At 45.4% G+C, this 27978-nt stretch overlaps 1 long non-coding RNA gene across 3 annotated transcripts in view; it reads left to right on the top strand.

Moving 5' to 3' along the window:
* The window catches only part of LOC115656831, a 38668-nt gene extending 10962 nt beyond the window's left edge, over positions 1-27706 (top strand). Inside the window, exons 2-3 of one of the 3 annotated variants that reach the window (XR_004001762.1) lie at positions 15731-15808; positions 27370-27706. This is a non-coding gene — a long non-coding RNA (uncharacterized LOC115656831). Of the gene's footprint in view, positions 1-15730; positions 15809-16517; positions 16554-19692; positions 19718-27369 lie in introns of those variants that run through there. The other 2 variants (XR_004001763.1, XR_004001761.1) reach the window with 2 other exon arrangements.
* Positions 27707-27978: the final 272 nt, after the last annotated feature.

Raw genomic sequence — 27978 nt, 5'->3', positions numbered from 1 at the left:
CTTTCCACTAATACCTCACATGAACCCATCTTGTGTAACTTAGCGCCCTTGTGGCCAAGATGGAGTCTGCTCTGCAGGCAGCTCTGGCCAAGAGAAGGCATGTGCAGGAATGCAGCAGGAAAAATCCCTTCCACCCCAGGGGCACCTGTTCCAACCCCCACAGAGTGATTGGTATGATGGGATAGCCTAATTTTGGCAATTGATCTTTGATTATCAGCAGGTAAGTATGCCCAGTGGTCTGTGATGGGATGTTATATGGGATGGGATCTGAGTTACTGCAGAGAATTCTTTCCTGGTGCTGGCCGGTGAGTCTTGCCCACATGCTCAGGGTTTAACTGATCGCCATATTTGGGGTCGGGAAGGATTTTCCCTCCGGGGCAGATTGGGCAGAGGCCCTGGAGGTTTTTCCGCCTTCCTCTGCAGTGTGGGGCATGGGTCACTTGCTGGAGGATTCTCTGCAGTTAGGGTCTCAGACCACAATTTGAAGACTTCAATAACTCAGACATAGGTTAGGGGTTTGTTATAGAAGTGGATGAGTAGGATTCTGTGGCTGCTTTTTGCAGGAGGTCAGACTAGATGATCATAATGGTCCCTTCTGACCTTAAAGTCTATGAGTGTGAACACACCCCCCCACAGGAAAAGTACAATGGATATAAGAAAGGGAAATATTTATTTACAGAGGGATTAGAGGAGAAAAACAACAAGGAGAAATATAGGGGGAGCAGTAAAACAGGGCTGCATCCAAGCCAAGGCCCCACTAGCCCAGTGGTAGCACAGTCTGGAAGGGCAGATACAAATGTGTCTGCAACACAGAGTTCAGGGGTCCTGAGCAAAGTTCCAGTCCAGTGGTGAGTCTTGGGTGCTCCTGGTTGTCTTCAGCACCAGTGAACTTTCCCCCAAGAAACCCCTCCCGTGCCCTCTTCTGCCGCACTCTGCAAAGCCATGGAGCGACCACCTCCCTACTTAACTATCTAGCAACCTTCTACCTTGTTCCCAATGCAGAGTCACAAGCCCCAGTACTTACACCCCCATGCAGCTCTGGGCAGCTGTGATACTGGGTCCAGATCTGGCTTGTCCTTCTCGAGCAATTCCTCCCTGGCACAGGGCTGCTTCTGTCCTGGGGTGCCCCCGATCGGCCATCCTGTCCTTCCTAGACTTCAGGAAAGTTCTCTCTGCTGCTTCCTTTGCAAGGGCCTGCGGGCTGCTGCTGCTGCTGCCGCCACCTCTCTCCCTCCCAGCTCCAGAGAGCCCCCGGAGTTTCCTTCCTTTTTTCTCACTCTCTCCCTCCCCCAAGTGTGTGTGGAGGGGTGGGGGTTAGTGCTAACGAGGCAATTCAATTAAGGTTGAAATGGCATATTCTCAACAGTTAACAAGAAGGGGTGAATACCAAGGGAAGGAAAATTACTTTTGTAGTGCTAATAGTGTGACTAGACAGCAAGTGTGAAAAATCAGGATGGGGTGTGTGGGGCGGGGGTAAGAGAAACCTATGTAAGAAAACGACCCAAAAATTGGGACTGTCCCTATAAAATTGGGACATCTGATCACCCTAAATTCTAACGAGGCCAATGTAATCAAGGTGGTCCATTTCAAACAGTTGACAAGAAGGTATGAGTATCAGCAGAGGGAAAATTACTTTTTGTAGTGACCCATCCACTCCCAGGCCTGGTCTACACTACGTGTTTATACCAAATTTAGCAGCGTTAAACTGATTTAACCCTGCACCCATCTACACAACGAAGCCCTTTATATCAATATAAAGGGCTGTTAAAATCGATTTCTGTACTCCTCCCCAACAAGGGGAGTAGCGCTGAAATCGGTATTGCCATGTTGGATTAGGGTTAATATGGCTGCAATTCGATGATATTGGCCTCCGGGCAGTATCCCACAGTGCACCATTGTGACCACTCTGGAAAGCAATCTGAACTCGGATGCACTGGCCAGGTAGACAGGAAAAGCCCCGCGAACTTTTGAATTTCCTTTCCTGTTTGCCCAGCGTGGAGCGCTGATCAGCACGGGTGGCCATGCAGTCCCAAATCCAAAAAGAGCTCCAGCATGGACCATACGGGAGATACTGGATCTGATTGCTGTATGGGGAGACAAATCTGTTCTGTCAGAGCTCTGTTCCAGAAGACGAAATGCCAAAGCTTTTGAAAAAATCTCCAGGCTATGATAGACAGAGGCCACAACAGGGACTCAACACAGTGCTATGTGACAAGCGTAATGGAAAGCCAAAGAATCAAATGGACCCTCATGGAGGGAGGGAGGGGGGACTGAGGACCCAAGCTATCCCACAGTTCCTGCAGTCTCCGAAAAGTATTTGCATTCTTGGCTGAGCTCCCAATGCCTGAAGGGTCAAAAACATTGTTGCCAGTGGTTCAGGGAATATGTCGTCAATTTACCTCCCCTCCCCCTCTCAAAGAAAAGGGAAAAAAATCATTTCTTGCCTCTTTTCAATGTCACCGTATGTCTAATCCAGTAGACTGGATGCTGCAGCGCTAAACAACAGTATCCTCTCCCCTCTCCTCCGCGGTGGCAGATGGTACGGTACAATATGAGTGATAGCCGTCCTCACCATCATCCTGTGAGTGCTCCTGGCTGGCCTCGGTGGGGTCGGCCAGGGGCACCTGGGCAAAAATGGGAATGACTCCCGGTCATTCCCTTCTTTAAGCTTTGTGTCCTGGAGATTCAGGCCTGGCAGGTGGTGCAATAGGGCTGGTAACCATCCTCATCATAGCAGCTGGAGGCTGAGCTCCTCTCCCCTCCCCCGCTTTCATATCTAATGGAGATTCTGGACTATCATAGCAGCAGGAGGCTGTGCTCCTCTCCCCCCAAACCCTTTAATGAGTAATGAAGATATCCTGCCTGGAATATCATAGCAGCTGGAGGCTACCTCCCCCTCATTTTATCTCACTAAAAAGTCAGTGTTTCTTATTCCTGCATTCTTTATTACTTGATCACACAAATGAGGGGATAACAGCCACGGTAGCCCAGGAGCGGTGTGGGAGGAGGGAAGCAACGGTTGGGGTTATTGCAGGGTCACCCCCTAGAGTGGCCTGCAGCTCATCATTTCTGTGGGATATTTGGGGCTCTGACCCAGAGTGGCTGTGCTCTCTGGTTCTCTAGTAGACTTACCCCATATTCTAGGCAGGACTGACTCTATTTTTAGACAAAACATAAAGAAGGGAATGACCTGGGAAGTCATTCCCATTTTTGTCCATGAGCCCCCAGCCAACCTCAGCGAGGCCAGCCAGGAGCACCCATGACAGCAGCAGATGGTACAATATGACTGGTAACCATCATCGCCAATTTCCAAAGCAGCAGACGCTGCAATAGGGCTGGTAAGCATATCTTTAACCTTGCAAAGGCAAATTAATGCTGCTGTGTAGCACTGCAGTACCGCGTCTGTCAGCAGCATCCAGTACACATATGGTGACAGTGAAAAAAGGCTAAATAGGCTCCATGGTTACCATGCTATGGCATCTGCCAGGACAATCCAGAGAAAAAGGGTGCAAAATGATTGTCTGCCGTTTCTTTCATGGAGGAAGGACTGAGTGATGACATTTACCCAGAGTTGCCCGCAACACTGTTTTTGCTCCATCATGCATTGTGATCTCAACCCAGAATTCCAATGGGGGGGGGGAAGACTGCGGGAACTATGGGATAGCTACCCACAGTGCAATGCTCTGGAAATTGACGCTAGCCTCAGTAAATCGATGCACGCCGCTGAATTAATGTGCTTAGTGTGGCCATGTGCACTCAACTTTATACAATCTGTTTTAAAAAAACTGTTTCTGTAAAATCGGAATAATTCCGTAGTGTAGACATACCCCTAGTCTTTATTCAGGCCTAATTTGATGGTGTCTAGTTTGCTAATTAATTCCAGCTCTGCAGTTTCTTGTTGGAGTCTTTTTGAAGTTTTTTTGTTGAAGAATTGCCACTTTTAAGTCTGTTATTGAGTGTCCAAGAAGATTGAAGTGTTTTCTTACTGATTTCTGAACATTACAGTTCTTGATGTCTGATTTGTGTCCATTTATTCTTTTACATAGAGACTGTCTGGTTTGGCCAATGTACATGGCAGAGGGGCATTGCTGGCACATGATGGCATATATCACATTGATAGATGTGCAGGTGAATGAGCCCCTGATGGTATGGTTAGGTCCTATGATGGTGTCCCTTGAATAGATATGCGGATAGAATTAGCAGTGGGGTTTGTTGGAGGGATTGCTTCCTGGGTTAGTGTTTTTGTTGTGTGGTGTGTAGTTGCTGGTGAGTATGCTTCAGGGCTGTCTGTAAGTGAGGACTGACCTGTGTCCCAAGGTCTGTGAGAGTGAGGGATCGTTCTTCAGGATAGGTTGTAGATCCTTGATGATGTGCTGGAGAGGTTTTAGTTGGGGGCTGTAGGTGACAGCTAGTGGCATTCTGTTACTTTCTTTGTTGGGCGTGTCCTGTAGCAGGTGACTTCTGGGTACCCTTCTTGCTCTGTCAATCTGTTTCTTCACTTCAGCAGGTGGATATTGTAGTTTTAAGAATGCTTGCTACAGATCACGTAGGTGTTTGTCTCTGTCTGAGGGATTGGAGCAAATGCAGTTGTATTTTAGAGCTTGGCTGTAGACAATGGATCGTGTGATGTGGTCTGGACAAAAGCTGGAGGCATGTAGGTAGTATGGCGGTCAGTAGGTTTCTGATATAGGCTGGTGTTTATGTTTGCAGTGTGGTGTCCAGGAAGTGGATCTCTTGTGTGGACTGGTCAAGGCTGAGGTTGATGGTGGAGTGGAAATTGTTGAAATCCTGGTGGAATTCCTCACGGGCCTCCTTCCCATGCGTCCAGATTATGAAGATGTCATCAATGCAGCATAAATAGAGTAGAGGCGCTAGGGGACAAGAACTGAGGAAGCGTTGTTCTAAGTCAGCCATAAAAATGTTGGCATGCTGTGGGGTCACACAGGTTCCCATAGTAGTCCTGCTGACTTGAAGGTATAAATTGTCCCCAAATCTGAAATAGTTATGGCTGAGGACAAAGGCACAACGTTCAGCCACCAGGTTTGCCGTGATATTGTCTGGAATACTGTTCCTGATGGCTTGTAGTCCAACTTTGTGTGGAATGTTGGTGTAGAGTGTTTCTGGCTCTGTGAATGAGGGAAAAGCAGCGGACGTGTTATTCCTTGACTTTAGCAAAGCTTTTGATATGGTCTCCCACAGTATTCTTGCCAGCAAGTTAAAGAAGTATGGGCCGGATGAATGGACTATAAGGTGGATAGAAATCTAGCTAGATCGTCAGGCTCAATGGGTAGTGATCAATGGCTCCATGTGTAGCTGGCAGCCGATATCAAGTGGAGTGCCCCAAGGGTCGGTCTTGGGGACAGTTTTGTTCAATATCTTCATTAATGATCCGGAGGATGGCATGGACTGCACCCTTAGCAAGTTTGCAGATGACACTAAACTGGGAGGAGTGATAGATACGCTGGAGGATAGGGACAGGATACACAGGGACTTAGACAAATTAGAGGATTGGGCTAAAAGAATTCTGATGAGGTTCAACAAGAACAAGTTCCATGCACTGCTACAGACTAGGGACTGAATGGCTAGGCAGTAGTTCTACAGAAAAGGACCTAAGGGTTACAGTGGACAAGACGCTGGATATGGGTCAACAGTGTGTCCTTATTGTCAAGAAAGCTAATGGCATTTTGGACTCTATAAGTAGGGGCATCGCCAGTAGATCGAGGGACGTGATCATTCCCCTCATTCAGCATTGGTGAGGCCTCATCTTGAGTACTGTGTCCAGTTCTGGGCCCCACACTACAAGAAGGATGTGGAAAAATTGGAAAGAGTCCAGCGGAGGGCAACAAAAATGATTAGGGGGCTGGAGCATATGACTTATGAGGAGAGGCTGAGGGAACTGGGATTGTTTAGTCTGCAGAAGAGAAAATATGAGGAGGGATTTGATATCTGCTTTCAACTACCTGAAAGGGGGTTCCAAAGAGGATGGATCTAGACTGTTCTCAGTGGTAGCAGATGACAGAACAAGGAGTAATGGTCTTAAATTGCAGTGGGGGAGGTTTTGGGTGGATATTAGGAAAAAAGCTTTTTCCCTAGGAGGGTGGTGAAGCACTGGAATAGTTTACCTAGGGAGGTCATGAAATCTCCTTCGTTAGAGGTTTTTAAGGTCAGGCTTGACAAAGCCCTGGCTGGGACGATTTAGTTGGGGATTGGTCCTGCTTTGAGCAGGGAGCTGAACTAGATGACCTTCTGAGGTCCCTCCCAACCCTGATATTCTATGATTTTATAGCCATAGTGGCTAGGATGGTGTTTTCTGGAAGATTGTAGTTTCCTCAGGAAGTAAGTGGTGTCTTGAAGGTAGCTGGGAATGCTGGTAGCGTAGGGCTTGAGGAGAGAGTTCACAAAGCCAGACAATCCTGCTGTCAGGGAGCCAATGCTTAAGATGATGGGGCATCCAGGATTCCCAGGTTTATGTATCTTGGGTAGCAGATACAATACCCCTGGTCGAGGCTCTATAGGTGTGTCTGTGTAGATTTGCCATATACATAAGCACACTATGATACTGTAGTGCTCCCTCTGAGGGAAGCTATCTATTGTAACAGTCCTTTTGTCACATTTGTGATAGCAAAATTAAACACAAACCTCATAACTTGCTCACATATTGAACGTTCTAGTACACGCCCTTAAAATCTATGTAATCACGTATGACTTAACACCAACTATTCATTTTTTTTTTTATTCTACTAATTGTTAACTTGCTTGGGAACGGAGGTATTTTCCTTTGGGTTTGAGAGGGTTGTTCTTTCATGCCTGTGTCTTGTGTCTCCCTTGCAGGCAGGTTGATGTTGGAGCAAATACAAGTCTTGTAATGACAGGTGAGGGTATCGTGGTGTTTTGAGAGTTGCTCCAATATCTATCAATTGCTCATTGATTTGTGTTCCTGATGTGTCCTACTGATCAAGTCTCATAGCAGGATGTATTTCACTGTCCTCCATGTCTGTTCATTGTTGGGCACGTGGATTTGTGGTTTCTGTGAAACATGCTCAGCCACTGCTACATTACAGGAGTGAGGGTTTACCTGTAGCTTGCTCCAGAGGCATAATTTGTCTGGAGGAAATGATTTGATCCTTACAGGTTCTCATGGTTGTAGTTCTGGGAGGTCTTTCAAAGTACTTTACAAAGGAGGTCAGTATCATTACCCCATTTTTTAGGTGTGGAAACTGAGGTTCAGGGATGTGAAGTGACTTGTCCAAGATCAGCCAGCAGGCCAGTGGAAGAGAGAGGAGCAGAGTCCAGGTCTGCTGAATCCCTGCCCAGTGCTCTATCCCCTAGACCACACTTCCTTTGCACATCTTTCTTTTCCTTTCCACTGTGATCAATGGTTGTAATGCTGGAATTATAAGTACCAGGCTACACATGTCTTCACATCAAGCCTTCTACCAGGCTGCTATTAAGGTTGGCTTGCCACATATACAGCTTTCTTTAATACAGTCTTAGCAATTTTCACTGCCAGTTGGGCTTTGCCATTTGACTGGCTGTGACACATTGAGTACGTGATGGGACTGAATTCCCATTCCTTGGTAAATTGTATAAACTCACTGCAACGTAACTGAGGTTCTCTGTGTGAAATGACGCTGTCTAGGATCCCATGCCTGCTGAAATGCTGCATTGCTTTGTTTGTGGTAGCAGTTGTGCTAGTGTCTAAGAGTTCATCTAGATCCAGAAATCTGAATAAGTACTTTACAATAAGGAGATAGTCTTTGTGGTTTGCTGTAAAGTCAATTTCTACTTTACAAGGCGTGTTGGGGAAGCTGAGTATTTTACTTGTTGCTATTGTTTTTGTGTTTTCTGCTTTGTCCTACATTTCCCCACATGTATCACAACTGCTCATCAGGCCTCTGGTCAGAGGCAGTGTGGCCCAGCAGAGACAGCACTGGACTGGGATTCAGGAGATTTGAATCATATTTCCAGCTCAGCCACTTGCCTGCCAGGTGACTTCAGGCATCTCGCTACACCTTCCTGTACTTCAGTTTCCCCATCTGTATGATAGGGAAAATGATGCTAACCTCCTTCGTAAAGGGCTTTGAGATGTAGTCATGAAAAGCGCTACACACGCACTGTGTATTATTGTTATTGGTCATGTTTTGCCAGTATATATCATCTCTGGTTTTTCAGATACAGGTTCAATTCCAGAATGGCTCTGCTGTATTCTCAAGAAAACGTTTGTTGTCAACAATCTGGCTATTATGATTCCACTGCCTTTATGTATGAAGCTGTTGTGGCCCCTTTTTGACCCAAGCTGCTTTGGGGCCCTGGGGATGTTCCAGTTGGTAGTGGAAATTGATGGTACTGAAAATAATGTTATGAGTAATTTCTTATCCATAAGTTTGGACATTTTTCCAACAGGCTGACTTTGTTTGGCCTGGGTGTTGTGATTACAAGTTGCTATATGGAATATGGTGACAAGCTTAAATTCAACCAAATGTACTGCCAAGAGACAATTAGAGGAAAAATAGGCAAAAAGCCCCTATGCAGAGAAACGGGTCAAGGTGACCTGGTCAAATTTGCACAGATATGCATAATCAGTGGTAATAAACCCATCAGAAGAAAGAATAACCAAATGAAATTAGCAAAGGCAGCAAAAGTTACATGCCAATTAAAGTTAATGCATGCATATTATGTTACATGTAATAATATTCATCATATCAAATGTTTTTGGAAGATAAATAATAAATATGTAATTAGCATGTTTGATAAAATATGTTGGGTGGACAGGGTAGTTGGAGTTCATAGGAGACATCTATCCTGACCCCATGTACATCCCAGGAGAAGGTAACTGGCCATTAATCTTTTTCTGTATGTCTGTCATTTCTTACCTTTAAGTAGTAATACTAATTGTCATTGCAAGGAATCTTCTGTATACATAAAGGTTTGAATTAATAAATCAGATGGTACACATTCTAGTCTGAGACATTCTCACCAATCATGGGAGTCTGGTATTTTCTTCAATGCAGTTTTGTTTATTTACAAAGACCATACAAAATCCTGCGTCTTTGGATGCAGAATGAATCATAGCAGGAAATAGCTTCTTTGGCTCAGAGCACCAAGAGCACTCTTTTCAGCCTGCAGCCCAGTCCATAATCCTCTCCCCAGGTTTTTTTCCGGGGTCAGCCACCATGCTTTCACCAGATCCATTCCTGGTTTTTCTGTTCTGCCCACCCCACCTGCAAAACAGTATTTAGCCAAAAGCTCCTGAGTGAATTTACTTATTCCTTTTGTCTTAGGCACGCGCTTTGCTTAAAGTTATGCTTGAAGGTGAATGTGTTAACCCCAATAGGGTTTTAATTCAACCCGTATCAAGGCTTCGCCCATGACAGTATGCTCAACTCAGCTCAATAATTGCAGTAGTCTTGAGAAGCATGTGGGATTTCTCCCATAGGCATGACTGCTATATTTGGGTGGGTGGGGAACATTGAAAGCAGTTCCCTTGGCTCATTGGTTCTCTCCTGCTGCCTGGGGTTGAACCCAGGCTATCAGTGCTGGGAGTAGGCTGGCTTACCAGGGGAGCCCCAGCTGCTGCTGCTGAGGGATGCTGCAGGCCGGGCTCCTGCTTCCCTTCATAGACTCATAGACTTTAAGGTCAGAAGGGACCATTTTGATTATCTAGTCTGACCTCCTGCACATTGCAGGCCACAGAATCTCACCCACCCAATCCTGTAACAAACCCCTAACCTATGTCTGAGTTATTGAAGTCCTCAAATTGTGGTTTGAAGACCTCAAGCTACAGAGAATCCTCCAGCAAGTGACCTATGCCCCATGCTGCAGAGGAAGGCGAAAAACCTCCACGGCCTCTGCCAATCTGCCCTGGAGGAAAATTGCTTCCTAACCCCAAATATGGCAATCAGTTAAACCCTCAGCATGTGGGCAAGACTCACCAGCCAGCACCCAGGAAAGAATTCTCTGTGGTAGCTCAGATCCCACCCCATCTAACATCCCATCACAGACCACTGGCATACTTACATGCTGATAATCAAAGATCAGTTGCCAAATTAATTGCCAAAACTAGGCTATCCCATCATACCATCCCCTCCATAAACTTAGCAAGCTTAGTCTTAAAGCCAGATATGTCTTTTGCCCCCACTACTCACCTTGGAAGGCTGTTCCAGAATTTCACTCCTCTAATGGTTAGAAACTTTTGTCTAATTTCAAGTCTAAACTTCCTAGTGTCCAGTTTATATCCATTTTTCTTGTGTCTACATTGGTACTAAGCTTAAATAATTCCTCTCCCTCCCTAATATTGACCCCTCTGATATATTTATAAAGAGCAACCATATCTCCCCTCAGCCTTCTTTTGGTTAGGCTAAACAAGCCAAGCTCTTTGAGTCTCCTTTCATAAGACAGATTTTCCATTCCTCGGATCATCCTAGTAGCCCTTCGGTGTACCTGTTCCAGTTTGAATTCATCCGTCTTAAACATGGGAGACCAGAACCGTACACAGTATTCCAGATGAGGTCTCACCAGTGCCTCGTATAATGGTACTAACACCTTCTTATCTTTGCTGGAAATACCTCGCCTGATGCAGCCTAAAACCGCATTAGCTTTTTTAACGGCCATATCACATTGGCGGCTCATAGTCATCCTATGATCAATCAATACTCCGAGGTTGTTCTCCTCCTCTGTTACTTCCAACTGATGTGTCCCCAATTTATAACTAAAATTCTTATTACTCCTTAAATGCATGACCTTGCACTTTTCACTATTAAATTTCATCCTATTACTATTACACCAGTTTACAAGGTCATCCAGATCTTCCTGTATGATATCCCAGTCCTTCTCTATGTTAGCAATACCTCCCAGCTTTGTGTCATCTGCAAACTTTATTAGCACATTCCGACTTTTTGTGCCAAGGTCAGTAATAAAAAGATTAAATAAAATTGGTCCCCAAACCGATCCCTGAGGAACTCCACTAGTAACCTCCCTCCAGCCTGACAATTCACCTTTCAGTATGATACATTGTAGTCTCCCCTTTAACCAGTTCCTTATCCACCTTTCAATTTTCATATTAATCCCCATCTTTTCCAATTTAACTAATAATTCCCCCTGTGGAACCATGTCAAATTCCTTACTGAAATCAAGGTAAATTAGATCGACTGTGTTTCCTTTGTCTAAAAAATCTGTTACCTTCTCAGAGAAGGAGATCAGGTTGGTTTGGCACGAGCTACCTTTTGTAAAACCATGTTGTATTTTGTTCCAATTACCATTGACCTCAATGTCCTTAACTACTTTCTCCTTCAAAAATTTTTCCAAGACCTTACATACTACAGATGTCAAACTAACAGGCCTATAGTTACTCGGATCACTTTTTTTCCCTTCCTTAAAAATAGGAACTATGTTAGTAATTCTCCAGTCATATGGTACAACTCCCTGAGTTTACTGATTCATCAAATATTCTTGCTAATGGGCTTGTAATTTCATGTGCCAGTTCCTTTAATATTCTTGGATGAAGATTATCTGGGCCCTCCGATTTTGTCCCATTAAGCTGTTTGAGTTTGGCTTCTGCCTCGGATGTGGTAATATCTACCTCCATAGCCTCATTCCCATTTGTCATGCTACCATTATCCCCAAGATCCTCATTAGCCTCATTAAAGACTGAGGCAAAGTATTTGTTTAGATATTGGGCCATGCCTAGATTATCCTTAATCCCATTCCATCCTCAGTGTTTAGCGGTCCCACTTCTTCTTTCTTTGTTTTCTTCTTATTTATATGGCTATTGAACCTTTTACTATTGGTTTTAATTCTCTTTGCAAGGTCCAACTCTTCATGGCTTTTGACCTATCTCACTTTATCCCTACATGTTCTGACCTGAATAAGGTAGCTTTCCTTGCCAATCCCTCCCATTTTCCACTCCTTTTAGGCTTTCTGCTTTTTCTTAATCACTTCTCTAAGATGCTTGCTCATCCAGCTTGGTCTAAAACTCCTGCCTATGATTTTTTCCCCCTTTCTTGGGATGCAGGCTTCTGATAGTTTCTGCAACTTCGACATGAAGTAATTGCAGGCCTCCTCCACCTTTAGATCCACAAGTTCTTCATTCCAATCACTTCCCTAACTAATTTCCTTAATTCTTTAAAGTTAGCCCTTTTGAAATAAAAAACCCTAGTTCCAGATCAGTTTGAACTGAATTAGCTCATGATCATTCAAACTAAGGGTGTCCCCTACAACCATTTCTTCTATGAGGTCCTCACTACTCACCAAAACCACATCTAAAATGGCATCCCCTCTTGTTGGTTCTTCAACTACTTGGTGAAGAAATCCATCAGCTATCACATCCAGAAAAATCTGAGCCCTATTATTATTACTAAAACTTGTCCTCCAGTCTATATCTGGGAAGTGTAAAGTCTCCCATGATCACACAATCCCCATTAGTGTTTACTTCATTAAAAACATTAAAGAGGTCTCTATCTATATCCAGATCAGATCCCAGCGGTCTGTAGCACATCCTAAGCACTATCTCAGGGGAGGCTCTAGTAGCTTTCTTTCCCAGTGTGATTTTTGCCCAGACAGACTCTGTCTTATCCATTCCATCACTTCTTATTTCTTTACAGTTAACCTCATCATTGATATACAATGCTACTCCACCACCTTTGCCTTTATTTCTGTCTTTCCTAAATAGCACATAGACTTCAATACCCGTACTCCAGTCATGACTACTATTCCACCATGTTTCTGTTATCCCTATAATATCCGGTTTTACTTCTGCACCAGTAGCTCTAGTTCCTCCATTTTGTTACCTATGCTCCTCACATTAGTGTACAAACATCTTAATTTTTGCCATTTGGTTTCACTGACGTTCTTTACCCAATTAGGCACAGACATTCTACTACCAGTATCACCAATTATACTGGGATCTATACTACCCTTAGTCCTTATGTCCATTCTCCTGCCCATGGCTGCATCCTCCCTTAGTTTGTTTTCTCCCTCTCAGTGTTGAATTCTAGCATGAAGATTACCTGGACATCTCCCAACCTTCTCCCCCAAATTCCTAGTTTAAAGCTCTCTTAATCAGTTGTGCCAGCCTCCATCCTAGAAGTCTATTTCCCTCCTTACTCAGATGAAGTCCATCCTGAGAGAACAGTCCTCTGTCCATGAATGCTTCCCAATGGCCGTACATCCCAAAGCCCTCCTTATAGCACCACTGTCTGAGCCATCTGTTGATCGTCATAATCTTCTCATACCTTTGTTGCCCTTCTCTAGGAACAGGCAGAATCCCACTGAAGATCACCTGAGCCTCGATTTCCTTAAGCGTTTTCCCCAGTCTGGCATAGTCTCCCTTCATACTTTCCACCTAGAATCTAGCCATATTATTTGTTCCCACATGAAGGACAATCAGCGGATTCTTTCCCACTCCCATTAGGATCCTTTTCAGCCTCAGGTCCAATCCCATATCTTAGCACCCGGCAGACAGCATATCCTTCTGTTTCTCCGGATCAGCTCTAGTTACAGGCCTGTCTATTCTTCTCCGTAAGGAGTCCCCAATCACTGTAGACCTGCCTTTTCCTGGTGACGATGTGATTCTCCAGTCTATCCCCTGTTCCCTCTGGCTGCAAGTCCTCTCGATTTTTATTGTCCCTTGCAGTCCTCTGCAACCCATCCCGTATCCTCCTGGGGCTCACATTTGGTGTTGTCTCTATTGACTCTTCCCCGCTTCCTATAGGACTAGCTCCTTCTGTCTTCTTCCTTGCCCTCTCACCTTCGACCACCTGCTGTGCCCTTCCTTTATTTTCCAACTCTGCAAACCTGTTCCTGAGCTCTATTTCTCCTTCACTGGCCCGTCTTTTCCTTTGCCTGGTTCTCTTAGTCACATGCTTCCGCCATCCACTTTCCTCACCTAGCAGTGTCCCCTCAGAATTCTTTGGTCCTGTTTCCATCTGCAAGTCTGAGCTTATCCCTTCAGCCGCCTCATGTCTTTGCTCCATCATCCGCTCGAACCCTCTTCTACACTCTACCAGAGTTTCCACCTGCATCTCCAGTCCTTGGATCTTTTCTTCCATCAGCTTATCAGGCGGCACTTCATGCAGATGAAACTCTTTTCAGGTACCCCCTCCAGGATCATGTACATGCCGCAGCCTCCACATCCAGTCATCTTCACTGTGTCTTTCACTGCTGCCTCTGTATCTGTCATAGCCTTCCCACCTAAATCCTGTTAGTCCAGGAAACACACATCAAAACAAACCCCCAACAGGCAGCAGAACACCTGCAGACCACCACCTACTCCCTTCATTAGTCTGTCAGTTCCTCTGCCTAGGTCTCTAAGTCTCTCCCGCACACTCCCCCGTAAACTCCCACTGAAACTCCCCCGTTTACAGCTCTGTTTACAGGGGAGTGTGCCACAGCAGCGCTCTATGCCGCTGCCTGCCTGACTGGCTGGCTACCTTTTATAGGATACCTAAGCAGAGAAACCCTGCCCCCTAAGCAGGGCTCAGCTTCCTTCCCCATCCCCCTCCCCTTTCCTCCCCACACTCCTACATGCCTCTGCCTGATTCCCCTATGCTCTTCTCTTCCCCTCTCCCTATCCCATCCTCTTTCTTTCCCACTGCCTTTCCCTCCCCACCTCACCCTCCTTCCCTCATATCCTGAAACCCCAATCCTCCATGCCCTTACCCCCCTCAGTTGTACAGAAAACAGAGTGGTGGCCATATAGGGCATCCAACACACGTAAAATGGGAAGACCAGCACTAGGACCCAAGAGGTGGTGTCCAGCTGCAGAGACGAGCACTCAGCAGGAGAAGCAGCTCTACCATCCACTCTGCTCCTGGCCCAGGCCTCGGGGGAGGGGTGGAGGAAGGAGGGGCATTGCCCTCCTCAAACAAACTACACCGATGGGTGTCTGGCTGTTCTGACAGCATGACACACCAGTGCTGATAAATCTTTGTTCTCAGATTCTTTCCAGACCCTGCCTCGAAGCTGGCACATAACTAGCTTGGTTGATGCTTTTTATGTCTGTTTTCTGTATTTCTGTTAGACTGAGGCCTAGTCTACACTACAATTTTAGGTCGAATTTAGCAGCGTTACCTCGATTTAAGCCTGGACCTGTCCACACAACAAAGCCCTTTTTTCAACTTGAAGGGTTCTTTAAATCAATTTATTTACTCCACCTCTGATGAGGAAATTAGTGCTGAAATTGGCCTTGCTGGGTTAAATTTGGGGTAGTGTGGATGCAATTTGATTGGTATTGGCCTCCAGGAGCTATCCCAGAGTGCTCCATTGTGACTGCTCTGGACAGCGCTCTCAACTCAGATGCTCTGGCCAGGCAGACAGGAAAAGGCCCACGAACTTTTGAATCTCATTTCCTGTTTGGCCAGTGTGGCAAGGTGCAGATGAGTGCAGATCTCATCAGCAGAGGTGACCATGATGGAGTCCTAGGATTGCAAAAGAGCTCCAGCATGGACCAAACGGGAGGTATGGGATCTGCTTGCCGTATGGGGAGATGAATCCGTGCCTTCCAAAAACCAGAGAGGCAAACGGCTGCTCTGGATCAGAGCCCCAAACATGCTGCTTCTATGATGAGCTGCATGTCATGCTAGGGCGTACAGCCACCACTCCCCCAACCCTGTGCTTTTGACTCTGTCAATGGAGAATCACGCATCACAGAAACGGGTTTTTGGGACGAGGAAGATAGTTTCTTCACTTTCTTGCTGTGAGCTGATTTCCCCAACAGCCAAGATATGTTTTTCAGCCTGGACACTGGAGCCAGTAACCCTCGAACCCAACCAAGACGTGCTCCCAGACCCTGAAGACAGAGAAGGGACCTCTGGTGAGTGTACCTTTGTAAATATAATACATGGTTTAAAATCAAGTGTGTTTAATGATTAATTGGCCCTGGCATTCGCGGCCAGTACAGCTACTGGAAAAGTCTGTTAATGTGTATGAGGATGGAGCGGAAATCTTCCAGGGACATCTCCATAAATCTCTCCTGGATGTACTCTCAAAGGCTTTGCAAAAGGTTTCTGGGGAGGGCAGCCTTATTCCGTCCGCCATGGTAGGACACTTGACCACACCAGGCCAGTAGCATATAGTCGGAAATCATTGCATAACAAAGCATGGCAGTGTATGGTCCCAGTGTTTGCTGGTATTCAAACAACATCTATTCTTTATCTCGCTGTGTTATCCTCAGGAGAGTGATATCATTTATGGTCACCTGGTTGAAATAGGGTGCTTTTATTAAGGGGACATTCAGAGGTGCCCGTTCCTGCTCGGCTGTTTGGCTGTGGCTGAACAGAAATGTTCCCCGCTGTTAGCCACGTGGTGGAGGGAGGGGTGACGCATGAGTGACCTCTCACACCAAACCAGCAGGCCCTCAATACAAGAGGCAAAAGGAGACCTTGTAACGAAAGCACATGTGCTGTGTAATGTGAACAACAAGGTTTAACGTGAAAGAGTGTACCCATTGTTCTCTAAAATGTGTCTTTTTGGCTATCACTCTCTCTTTTCCTCCACCAGCTGCATATGTTTCTCCTTTGCAGAGGCTCATGAAGATTAGAAGGTGAAAAAAATGCACTCGAGATGAAATGTTCTCTGAGCTCCTGCTGTCCTCCCACACTGACAGAGCACAGCAGCATGTGTGGAGGCAAACAATGTCAGAGTGCAGGAAAGCACAATATGAATGTGAGGAGAAGTGGCAGGCTGAAGATGATAGGTGGTGTCAGCTTGCTGACAGAAGGCAAGAGTTGATACTCAGGCTGCTGGAAGAGCAAACTCCATATGCTCCAGCGTATGGCTGAGCTGCAGGAAAGGCAGCAGGAGCACAGACCGCCACTACAGCCCCTGTGTAACCAACAGCCCTTTTCCCCCAAGTTCCAGACCTCCTCACTCAGACACCCAAGAATGGGGGGGGGGGCCCTCCGGCCACCCAGCCACTCCACCCCAGAGGATTTCCCAAGCACCAGAAGGCTTGCCTTCAATAAGTTTTTGTTAAGTGCAATGTGGCCTTGTACTTCCCTCCTCCCCCACCCCTCATGGGCTATCTTGGCAGTTAGCCCCCTATTTGTGTCATGAATTAATAAAGAATGCATGAATATGAAGCAACTATGACTTTATTGCCTCTGCAAGCGGTGATCGAAGCGGAGAGGGGAAGGGGGCTAGCTTACAGGGAAGTAGAGTGAGCCAAGGGGGGAGGTGGTTCATTAAGGAGAAACAAACAGAACTTTCACACCATAGCTTGTCCAGTCATGAAACTGGTTTTCAAAGATTCTCTGATATGCACCATGCCCTCCTGTACTCTTCTAACCGCCCTAGTGTCTAGCTGTGCTCAATCAGCAGCCAGGCGATTTGCCTCAGCCTCCCACCCCGCCATAAACATCTTCCCCCTTACTCTCACAGATATTGTGGAGCGCAAAGCTCGTATAATAACAATGAGAATATTGGTTTCGCTGAGGTCTATGCAAGTCAGTAAGTTGTGCCAGTGCAGTTTTAAATGTCCAAATGCACATTTCTACCACCATTCTGCACTTGCTCAGCCTATAGCTGAACAGCTCCTGACTACTGTTGTCATAAACCGATAGCTAAGGGTTAATGTTCTTTTACCTGTAAAGGGTTAACACAGGGAACCAAACACCTGACCAGAGGACCAATCAGGAAACAAGACTTTTTCAAATCTGGGTGGAGGGAAGTTTTGGGTGTGAGTTCTTTGTCTTGGGTCTGTGCCCTCTCGTCTCTGAGAGTGATTTTTCTATCTCCAGGCTTTCTAATCTTCTGTTTCCAAGTTGTAAGTACAAGGATAGTAAGACAATAGGTTTATATTGTTTTTGGTTTTGTATTTACATGTGTGTAGCTGCTGGAATGTTTTAAATTGTATTCTTTTTGAATAAGGCTGTTTATTCATTTTTTTTCCTTTAAGCAATTGACCCTGTATATTGTCACCTTAATACAGAGCCTATTTTTAATGTCTTTTTCTTTCTTTTTATATAAGGCTTTCTTTTTAAGATCTGTTGGAGTTTTTCTTTAGTGGGGACTCCAGGGAATTGAGTCTGCAGCTCACCAGGGAATTGGTGGGAGGAAGAAGTCAAGGGGAAAATCTCTTTGTGTTAGATTTACTAAGCCTGACTTTGCATACCCTCTGGGTGAGGGGGAAGAGAGATTAGCTCTCTCGGTACTTGTGTTTCAAGGACTGGAAGCAGGGAATCTCCTAGGGTCGTCCAGGGAGGGGAGCCTGGGAGGAAGTAACAAGGAAACAAGGGGAGGGGGGGTTATTTCCCTTTGTTGTAAGACTCAAGGCATCTGAATCTGGGGGTCCCCCAGGGAAGGTTTTGGGGAGACCACAGTGAGCTAGGCACTGTATAATTCCTGGCTGGTGGCAGCAATTACCAGGTCCAAGCTGGTAACTAAGCTTAGAAGTTTTCATGCTAACACCCATATTTTGGATGCTAAGGTCCAGATCTAGGAAGAAATGTTATCACAACTGTCCAAGCTGCCTGTGTATGGCTTCATGAGCCATGGCATTAAGGGGTAGGCTGGGTCCCCAAGGGTATCTATAGGCCTTTCAACATCCCCAATGGTTATTTTCTGATCTGGGAAGAAAATCCCATCCTGCAGCTTTTGAAACAGACCAGAGTTCCTGAAGATGTGAGCGTCATGTACCTTTCCTGGCCATCCCACGTTGCTGTTGGTGATACGTCCCTTGTGATCCTCCACTGCTTGCAGCAGCATTGAAAAGTACCCCTTTCGGTTTATGTACTCGCTGGCTTGGTGCTCTGATGCCAAGATAGGGACATGGGTTCCATCTATCGCCCCACTACAGTTAGGGAATCCCATTTCAGCAAAGGTATCCGCTATGACCTGCACATTGCCCAGAGTCACTATCCTTGATATCAGCAGCTCTTTAATTGCGTTGGCTACTTGGATCACAGCAGCCCCCAAAGTAGATTTGCCCACTTCAAACTGATGCCCAACTGACCGGTAGCTGTCGGGCATTGCAAGCTTCCACAGGGCTATCGCCACTCGCTTCTCAACTATGAGGGCTGCTGTCATCTTGGTATTCTGGCACTTCAGGACAGGGGAAAGCAAGTCACAAAACTCCATGAAAGTGCCCTTATGCATGCAAAGGTTTTGCCGTCACTGGGAATCATCCCAGACCCGCAACACTATGCGGTCCCACCAGTCTGTGCTTGTTTCCCAGCCCCAGAATCGGCATTCCACAGCATGAACCTGCCCCATTAACACCATGACGTGCGTATTGCTGGGACCTATACTTTTTGAGAAGTCTGTGTCCATGTCTGTTCTCATCACTGTGCTGCCGTCGCCTCCTCGCCTAGTTTTGCTTTGTCAGCTTCTGGTTCTGCATATACTCCAGGATAATGTGTGTGGTGTTTACAGTGCTCATAATTGCTGTGCTGATCTGAGCGGGCTCCATGATCCCAGTGCTATGGTATCTGGGCTGAAAAAAAGATGTGAAACAATTGTCTGCTCTGACAGAGGGAGGGGCAACTGATGACATGGCATACGGGGAATTAAAATCCACAAATGGGGTGGCTTTGAAGAATAAACACAAACTGTCACATAGAATGGCCCCCTCAAGGATTGAACTCAAAACCCTGGGTTTAGTGGGCCATTGATTTCACAAAGAGAGGAAGCAAATGAATACAAAACAAGTGAGGTCTGTTTCTAGTTTTGAGCCACTCCATCTATCTTTTACATCTTTAGGCTGGCAGCAGACAGTGCAGTCTGACTGCTAGCTATCATCATCTCCCGGGTGCTCGGCAGAAGATGCTGTATTATGACTGCTAGCCATCATCATCTCCTGGCTGCTTGCCAGAAGACGGTGCAGTAGGACTGCTAGCCATCGTCATCTCTTCAGTGCTTGACAGATGTGTGTGACCTGGATGAGCTACTCCCAGGTCTGCCCGGGCGCCCCGATTGACCTCACCTAGGTTGGTTAAAAGAGCACCCAGGGGTACAATAACAATGGCTACCCATTGTAACACACCATCTGCTACCAAAAGGCAATGAGCTGCTGCTGTGTAGCAATGCAGTCCCACGTGACAGAACCCAGGAGACTTACACTGACAGTCAGCTGTGTGGGCTCCATGCTTGCTGTGGTATGGCATCTGCAGAGGTAACCCAGGAAAAAAGGCATGAAAGGATTGTCTGCCATTGCTTTCATGGAAGGAGGGAGGGGGAGCCTGATGACATGTACCCAGAATCACCCACGACACTGTTTTTGCCCCATCAGGCATTGGGATCTCAACCCAGAATTCCACTGGGCAGTGGAGACTGCAGGAACTGTGGGATAGCTACCCACAGCTGCCCACAGCGCAATGCTCTGGAAGTCGACACTAGCCTCGGTACTGTGGATGCAGTCCGCCAACTTTATGCACTCTGAGCATTTTTTGTGGAGACACACACAATCAACTGTATAAAAACAATTTCTGAAAAACTGACTTCTATAAATTCAACCTAATTTTGTAGTGTAGACCTACCCTGAGATAGTGAGATGTGGCACAAACATGAGACAATGTGCACTGGGCACATACCCATGCAGGTGTGGGAACAGAGGTGGTTTTGTGTTACCTTTATGTTGCCAGATTCTATCAACCCCTAAGTAGCTCTAAGATGGACAGTGGCCATAAAGGGTTGTCCAGCAGCCAGGGAATCCCAGAGGGCAGTGATGATTTGCCTAAGGCATCTTTTTTTTTCTTGCAGTGGGGGCTGGGATGGAGTTTGGTATCTTAGCTATAAGCCAGCTGGGATTCCCCTATCTTGGAAGAATCCTTATCTGGTTGGATTTGCTGCCCTTTTGTATCTCTTTAGTGTGGGACAAAGAATATGACCCATGACATCTCTGTTGCCATGACCTGCTTGTGGTCTGCCCTGGCTGATTCTGGATCCTGCAGCAGAGGGAGAATTTGTGGCACTTTGTGTCACCTCAACTGCTCCCTGGCAGACTTTGTACACCTGGAGTCCTGCCAACCCCCTCCATAATCTCTTTGTTAAAAACCTTTCACTACAGTAATTATTTTTATACATGGCACAGTGCAATTTCCAAAGTGTATTCAGACTTCTTGGATGCCCTTTCTTAGGTACCACACTGCCAGACCGTAATGATTAGCACATCCAGTGACCTTTTCATATGTTGCTTTCATTATGTTTTACAAAGGAAATTCAGAATCATTATCCCTATTGCAGAAATAGGGAAAAGCCAGCCAGCATTTCACAGCAGTGGTTCACATTTCTGCCAAATTCTGCAAAAAGAACAGGAGTACTTGTGGCACCAAAGGCCTGGTCCACACTACACAGTTAAATCGATTTAAACAGCATTAAATCGATTTAACACTGTACCCGTCCACACTACAAGGCACTTTAAATCTATTTTAAGGGCTCTTAAAATCAATTTCTGTACTCCTCCCCAACAAGAGGAGTAACCCTAAAATCGATATTACTATATCGATTTAGGGTTAGTGTGGATGGAAATCGAAGTTATTGGTCTCATTCTTTTATTGTAGCTACCCAGAGTGCACCGCTCCGGAAATCGATGGTAGCCTAGGACCATGGACGCACACCACCGAATTAATGTGCCCTAGTGTGTACGCATAAAATCGATTTTATAATATCGGTTTTATAAAACCGGTTTTAGTAATTTTGATTTTATGCTGTAGTGTAGACGTAGCTTTAGAGACTAACAAATTTATTTCAGCATAAGCTTTTGTGGGCTACAACTCACTGTAGCCCATGAAAGCTTATGCTGAAATAAATATGTTAGTTTCTAAGGTGCCACAAGTACTCCTGTTCTTATTTCTGCCAAGTGCATCTTTGTATTTGTCAGTCTCTAACTTTTTATCAATACCTAGCACAATTCTACACACTCATAGCATGCATAGTCTTAGGAGGGATGGGTGGGGCCTGGTCCACACTACAGCGTTAAATCAATTTAACGCTGTACCCGTCCACACTACAAGGCACTTTAAATCTATTTTAAGGGCTCTTAAAATCGATTTCTGTACTCCTCCCCAACGAGAGGAGTAACCCTAAAATTGATATTACTATATCGATTTAGGGTTAGTGTGGACGGAAATCGAAGTTATTGGTCTCATTCTTTTACTGAGCTACCCAGAGTGCACCGCTCCGGAAATCGATGGTAGCCCAGGACCATGGATGCACACCACCGAATTAATGTGCCCTAGTGTGGATGCGTAAAATCGATTTTATAAAACCAGTTTTATAAAACCAGTTTTAATAATTTTGATTTTATGCTGTAGTGTAGACGTGGCCTGGGAAGCAGTCAGGGACAGTCTGCCTTTGGAGTTGGTAGTAGGAGAATATCTGTAATGCTTTTTTACATTTGTAATAGGAAATGAGGGCACCCTCCCCCCACCTCTTCTCCTGTTATTGAGAAATCCTCTGCAAAGCTTTGCCTGGTCAGGTCAGTCTGGCCTCAGAGGACACTGATTTCTGTGCTTTCCTCCCAATTTCTTATAGCTGTCAGGTCAAGGATTTCCGACCCCTTCTGGTGTCCAAGGGGTGGGCATGGAAAGAACAGGCAGACCCTACTGCTGGCAGGCTCCGGACCCTGGGCTTGTACGCTCAGTCCCATGGGTGTAAGACAAATGGTTGCTTTACTATAATACTAAAAATCACTATAATACTAAATTAAATACAGTTTGGTGTTGGTTTTGAGCCCAACAACCTTCCCCACCACCCAGCGATTTCTGCCATTGTGCTTCCACAGCTCCAGCCTTCCCTTTGCTCCCCAGGGCTTCCCACAGACCCATGCATTTCAGTGGGCAAGAGAGTAAGCAAACACTAATTGAGAAGACTGAGTATCTGTCTATTCTCAGCTCAGCTCTGGGGTCCATGACTCTCTTCAGTAACTGCTGTGGTCAGGGAGTCTAGCTTGCTGCTCTCTCACCCCGGTCTCTCTGGCTGTGACAACTGGAAAAGGACTGCTATACACTCTTTTCTAGGCTAGAGCTCCCTGAACTGACACAGGCATCTTTTTAAAGGTGTGTAACAGCAGAAAAGAGAAGACAGAGGGGTTCACTTTATACCAGCTCTAAGGGCTGGTCTACACTATGGGGGAAAATTGATCTTAGTTACACAACTTCAGCTACGTAAATAACGTAACTGAAGTCGAAGTATCTAAGATTGAATTACTCACTGTCCTCACGGCGCAGGATCAATGTCCGCGGCTCCCCCTGTCGATTCCGCAACTCCGTTTGGCTTGGTGGTGTTACGGAATCGATATAAGCGTGTTACGGGATTGATATATCGCGTCTAGATGAGACGCGATACATCGATCCCCGAGCAATTGATTGCTACCCGCCAATACGGCGGGTAGTGAAGACGTACCCTAATAGAGTTAATATTCAATACAAAGAAATACCCAAATGTTCATCAGGATATCAAGGCAGGTCCTTGCAGCAGCATCAGATAACTTCCATATTCTTCTATGCCTATCTGTTGGTGAAACAGGCCGCATGATCCGTCAGGCATTGTGTATGTGCTCTTGCAAGTTGACTACACATCATGAGTCCTTGGCTATGCAGACTCATATTCATTAACCAACTGAAACACATAGCTAATATTTAGTTTCCAGCTAATCGAGCCACCATGGATTCATCATTACTTAAAAAAATAGTCTCCTTTCACTTGTCACAAAGACACTTTCAGAAATGGATCATTCTGGGGCAAGGCAGAGAGGGTCTGTCCAATGTCTAGGAACCTGCTCCTCCAACTTACTATTTGTTAGTATATGAAGTAGTCTGGATTCTCTGACTACTGCATCATGTCTCTTATCCTCCGTGCAAGGTCTACACTTAATGTGCAATTAAAGGCAAGCTCAAAGGAAACCTCCACTTATCTTAATCCTGTTTAAAACAGATACAATGTATATTACAGAACTGCAATGGCAAATATAGAGCTATATCGGGGGGGCCACTTTAATTTTAAATCTTCTTTCCAATTTTTTTTGTTTGAGCAGGAATTCCCCTTGCTGCTCCTCAGCCTAAAATTTTTTGGAAGTTTTGTAAAATAGCGAGCAGCTATTTTGGTATGAGAAGTGTTGGATTGAAATTCTCTTATTCAGCAAATGGATTGAACATATCTTTATTAAGGCAAAAACACTCAGCAAAACACAGTTACTCACAAGCTCACTGGAATGAGCTCATCACAGTTTCCTCCAGCACCAGACCATACAGCTTCAACCTTTCTTTGTTACACAAACTTATTTATAACTTTTTGTTATGTTTTTCATATACATTTGCATTAGTCTCTCATTTTTATGTTAGCTCTCTTGCCCTTTCAGTACAGTGTTAGTGTAAGTTCAGACCAGTCTTTTCTAGATTTTAACTTATTTTATCTTTTCTTTTTCTCATAAACACAGTTACCCTGCAGTTTCTCACACAGGTGCAACACTAAACACGGTCTCTCTGCAATTTCTTACACATGCACAGTTCTTATGCTTACGCTGTTAAAAATCAGAACAAACTCTTAAAATCCACAGGATTCTGTCTGGCCTAAATCTGCTTTGCTCTCATCAGGACTCATATTTTTGTTTTCTTGTGTATGTCAGATCTAAACAATAGTATTGCAGAAAGGTTTTCTTCATTCTTACAATTCTAAATGTATAAGTACACAATACAACATTAAGACAGTACAGTTTTAATACATTCAGAAAACTCCATAATATTGTGACTATAGAATCCCTAATCCAGCCAGATGTATATCCCATTTATATAGATGTTACATACAAGTAAAGTATGTTAGAAGAACATTATTGAAGATGAAAAGTCAAGAACACAATAGTTAGGAGATGCTAAAATTCTAACAAAAGGAAGAAAGGAGAGCAGCAGAATATGGACCCTGGACTTCAGAAAAGCAGACTTTGACTCTCTAAGGGAACTGATGAGCAGGCTCCCCTCGGAGGCTAATACGAGGGGGAAAGGAGTCCAAGAGAGCTAGATGTATTTTAAAGAAGCCTTATTGAGGGCATAGGAACAAACCATCCTGATGTTCAGAAAGAATAGCAAATATGCCAGGCAACCATCTTGGCTTAACAGAGAATTTTTCAGTGAGCTTAAACACAAAAAAGGAAGCTTACAAGAAGTGGAAACTTGGATAGATGCTTAAGGAGGAGTATAAACATATTGTTTGAGCATGCAGGAGTTTAATCAGAAATGCTACAGCATAGTTAAACTTGGAGCTAGCAAGGGATGCAAAGGGTAACAAGAAGGGTTTCTACAGATATGTTAGCCATAGGTGCGGACTCCTTGGGTACTCCGGAGCTGGAGCACCCGTGGGGAAAAATTGGTGGGTTCCCCTCTCGGCTCCGCCTCTGCTCTGGCTCCATCTCTTCCCCTGAGAGTGCTTCATGCCAGCTTTCCCCCCTAGCTCCCAGTGCTTGTGCCGCAAAACAGCTGTTTTGCGTGGCTAGAAGAGGGGTGGAGAGGGAGTGCGATGTGCTTGGGGAAGAGGCAGGGCTTGGGCAAGGATTTGAGAAAGGGATCCAATAGGGGCAGGGAGGGGGCGGAGTTGGGGCAGGGAATTTGGTAAAGGGGTTGGAAAGTATGCGATCTTTACTGAATGGAGGCAGGGGCGGCTCCAGGCACCAGCGCTCCAAGTGCGTGCCTGGGGTGGCAAGCCGCGGGAGGCGCTCTGCCAGTTGCCACTAGGGCGACAGGCAGGGTAGCTTCAGCGGCTTGCCTACGGAAGGTCCACTGATCCTGTGGCTTCTGTGGACCTCCTGCAGGGGTGCCTGTGGAGAGTCTGATGGTCCCGTGGGACCAGCAGACCCTCCATGCTTGGGGTGGCAAAATGTCTAGAGCTGCCCCTAAATGGAGGAGGCAACCTAGTGACAGATGATGTGGAAAAAGCTGAAGTACTCAATGCTTTTTTTGCCTTGATCATCTCAGACAAGATCAGCTCCCAGACTGCTGCACTGGGCAACACACTATGGGGAGGAGGTGAGCAGCCCTCAGTGGTGAAAGAACAGGTTAAGGACTATTTAGAAAAGCTGGACATGCATAAGTCCATGGGGCTGGATGCAATGCATCTACGGGCGCTGAGGGAGTTGGCTAATGTGCTTGCAGAGTCACTTTGAAAACTCATGGTGCTTGGAGAAAGTCTTGGACAATTGGAAAAAGGCAAATATAGCGCCTATCTTTAAAAAAGGGAAGTCTGGAAAAGTCCACAATGCTAGGAACTCAGTTTTATTTACCTTAACAAATAAAGGAACGTTACTCCCAGGATCACTATGGACATTATTGGTGTGGAGATTGCTGGCTTGTCCTCTGCCGCCCTGTCACAGGCCACTTGGACAGTAGAAAGGCACTATTTAACTACCACCTCAGCAGTTCCAGAGTGACAGTACAGTGAGTATATTGTAGAATAAATTGGAAGCTGCAAAAACAAACAAGCAAACAACCCCATGCCAAAGGCTATGTTTATACTTTCGCATAATTGAGGACTGGGCTGTGCTGGACACACCTATAGCGCATGATACACATACATTACCATGTTCACACTCCCACTGAAGATATGTGATGTTAGTGCTTCCATTTTAGCAGTGGTATCCCAGGCTAATGTGTGTCACAAGGAGACATTCTAGGAACCACTTTGCTGTGTGCTGTTTGTACTGTCCCCTGCTGAGGGCACATCCTGATCATTTCTTCCCTCACTGTTGTTCCCTGCAAAAGTGGATGAAAGTAATGGAAATTAGTATAAGGGGCTTATAGCAATCAAACATTGGCTCCTCCCTCAACCTGTTAACCCACTGGTCACCCTAAGACCCGCCCACTGAGATATTACTTCCAGGGTCAAAATAGATACATGCCCTGAAACAAGGGGTGTCATGTGAACCCTCTAAGAACTCTTCCCATCACCCTCTACCAATCATAGTGCACCACCACCACTCTGTAAGTCTCAGTGCCATATGGAAGAGGCCATCTCATTTCAAGAATGTGTATTTTAGAAATGAGAGCTTCCCAATTTGTTTTAGCTCTGAGGGTTTCAGCCACCTGCAGAGAAAGAACTACATGAGCTAAAGTTCCAAGGAGGAAGAGGGGAGAGAGCGGCTGAGAGGAGCCCTTTGGCCCAGCCGTTGCTAGATACATTGGAACCCAACACTGAAACTTAAGAATTCATGAGGAAGACCTATGATTGGAATGGCCTCTTGTTGTCCACCACTATGGAGGAAGCTGAGGAGGCTTTTGGGAGTCACTGGTGGACAAGTTGAACGGAAAACACATCACTCACGTAAATGAACAATTAAGAAGTGACAGTTGAGGATGATGTGTAATGGGGTCAGGAACCAACCCGGGAGTGCATAAATCTAAAAATAAGCAGTGGGGGCTTACAATTGTTTCTTTTATGAAAATCTCTTGACAGGTCAACAGCGTCTTTCTAGAGAACCTGGGGGCCCTGGACAGCGTTGCATCAGACCAGAAAGATGAACCGGACCTGTCTTGGTTTTGCTCAACACCAGTCCTGAGGGCTGTGCCATGACTGTGAGACTTGAACTTCAGAGGCTATAAACTGCAAGCTCCAGGACCCCTGTGCTGAACTGTGTTTTAAAAGTTGATTGAACACTATTGCCATAGATTATGCAATGCAATAACTGTGCTTAACTCAAGAACATTTAGCACAAGGGGTGACCTTGGTAAATGTTGTGCAATTCGGTCGAGACCCTGACAGTATTTTTTTAAAAATGACAATACAAAAATAGTTTGTGAGAACCTAGCTCTTGTGTCTTTGTATAAAAGAGACTCATTTACAGCAAAAGCTGAAAGGTGTGTAGTAGACTCTTGTGGGGGGAGAAAAACAAAAAATGCATTTAAAATAAAAGCAAATAAAAAAGCTTCTATATTATATATAAAACGGGGATGTTTGAGTACAATAGAGCTGTCTCCACCTGTTGAGCTGATGGTTTAAACATACCCCCACTGAATAGCAAGGATGATTCCTTTGCCTTAAGGAGTCTGTAGTCCACCTTTGTTT

This window comes from Gopherus evgoodei, chromosome 8 (genome assembly GCF_007399415.2).
Source record: "Gopherus evgoodei ecotype Sinaloan lineage chromosome 8, rGopEvg1_v1.p, whole genome shotgun sequence".
Taxonomy (NCBI): Eukaryota; Metazoa; Chordata; order Testudines; family Testudinidae; genus Gopherus; species Gopherus evgoodei.
This window is presented reverse-complemented; position numbering and strand designations above follow the sequence as displayed.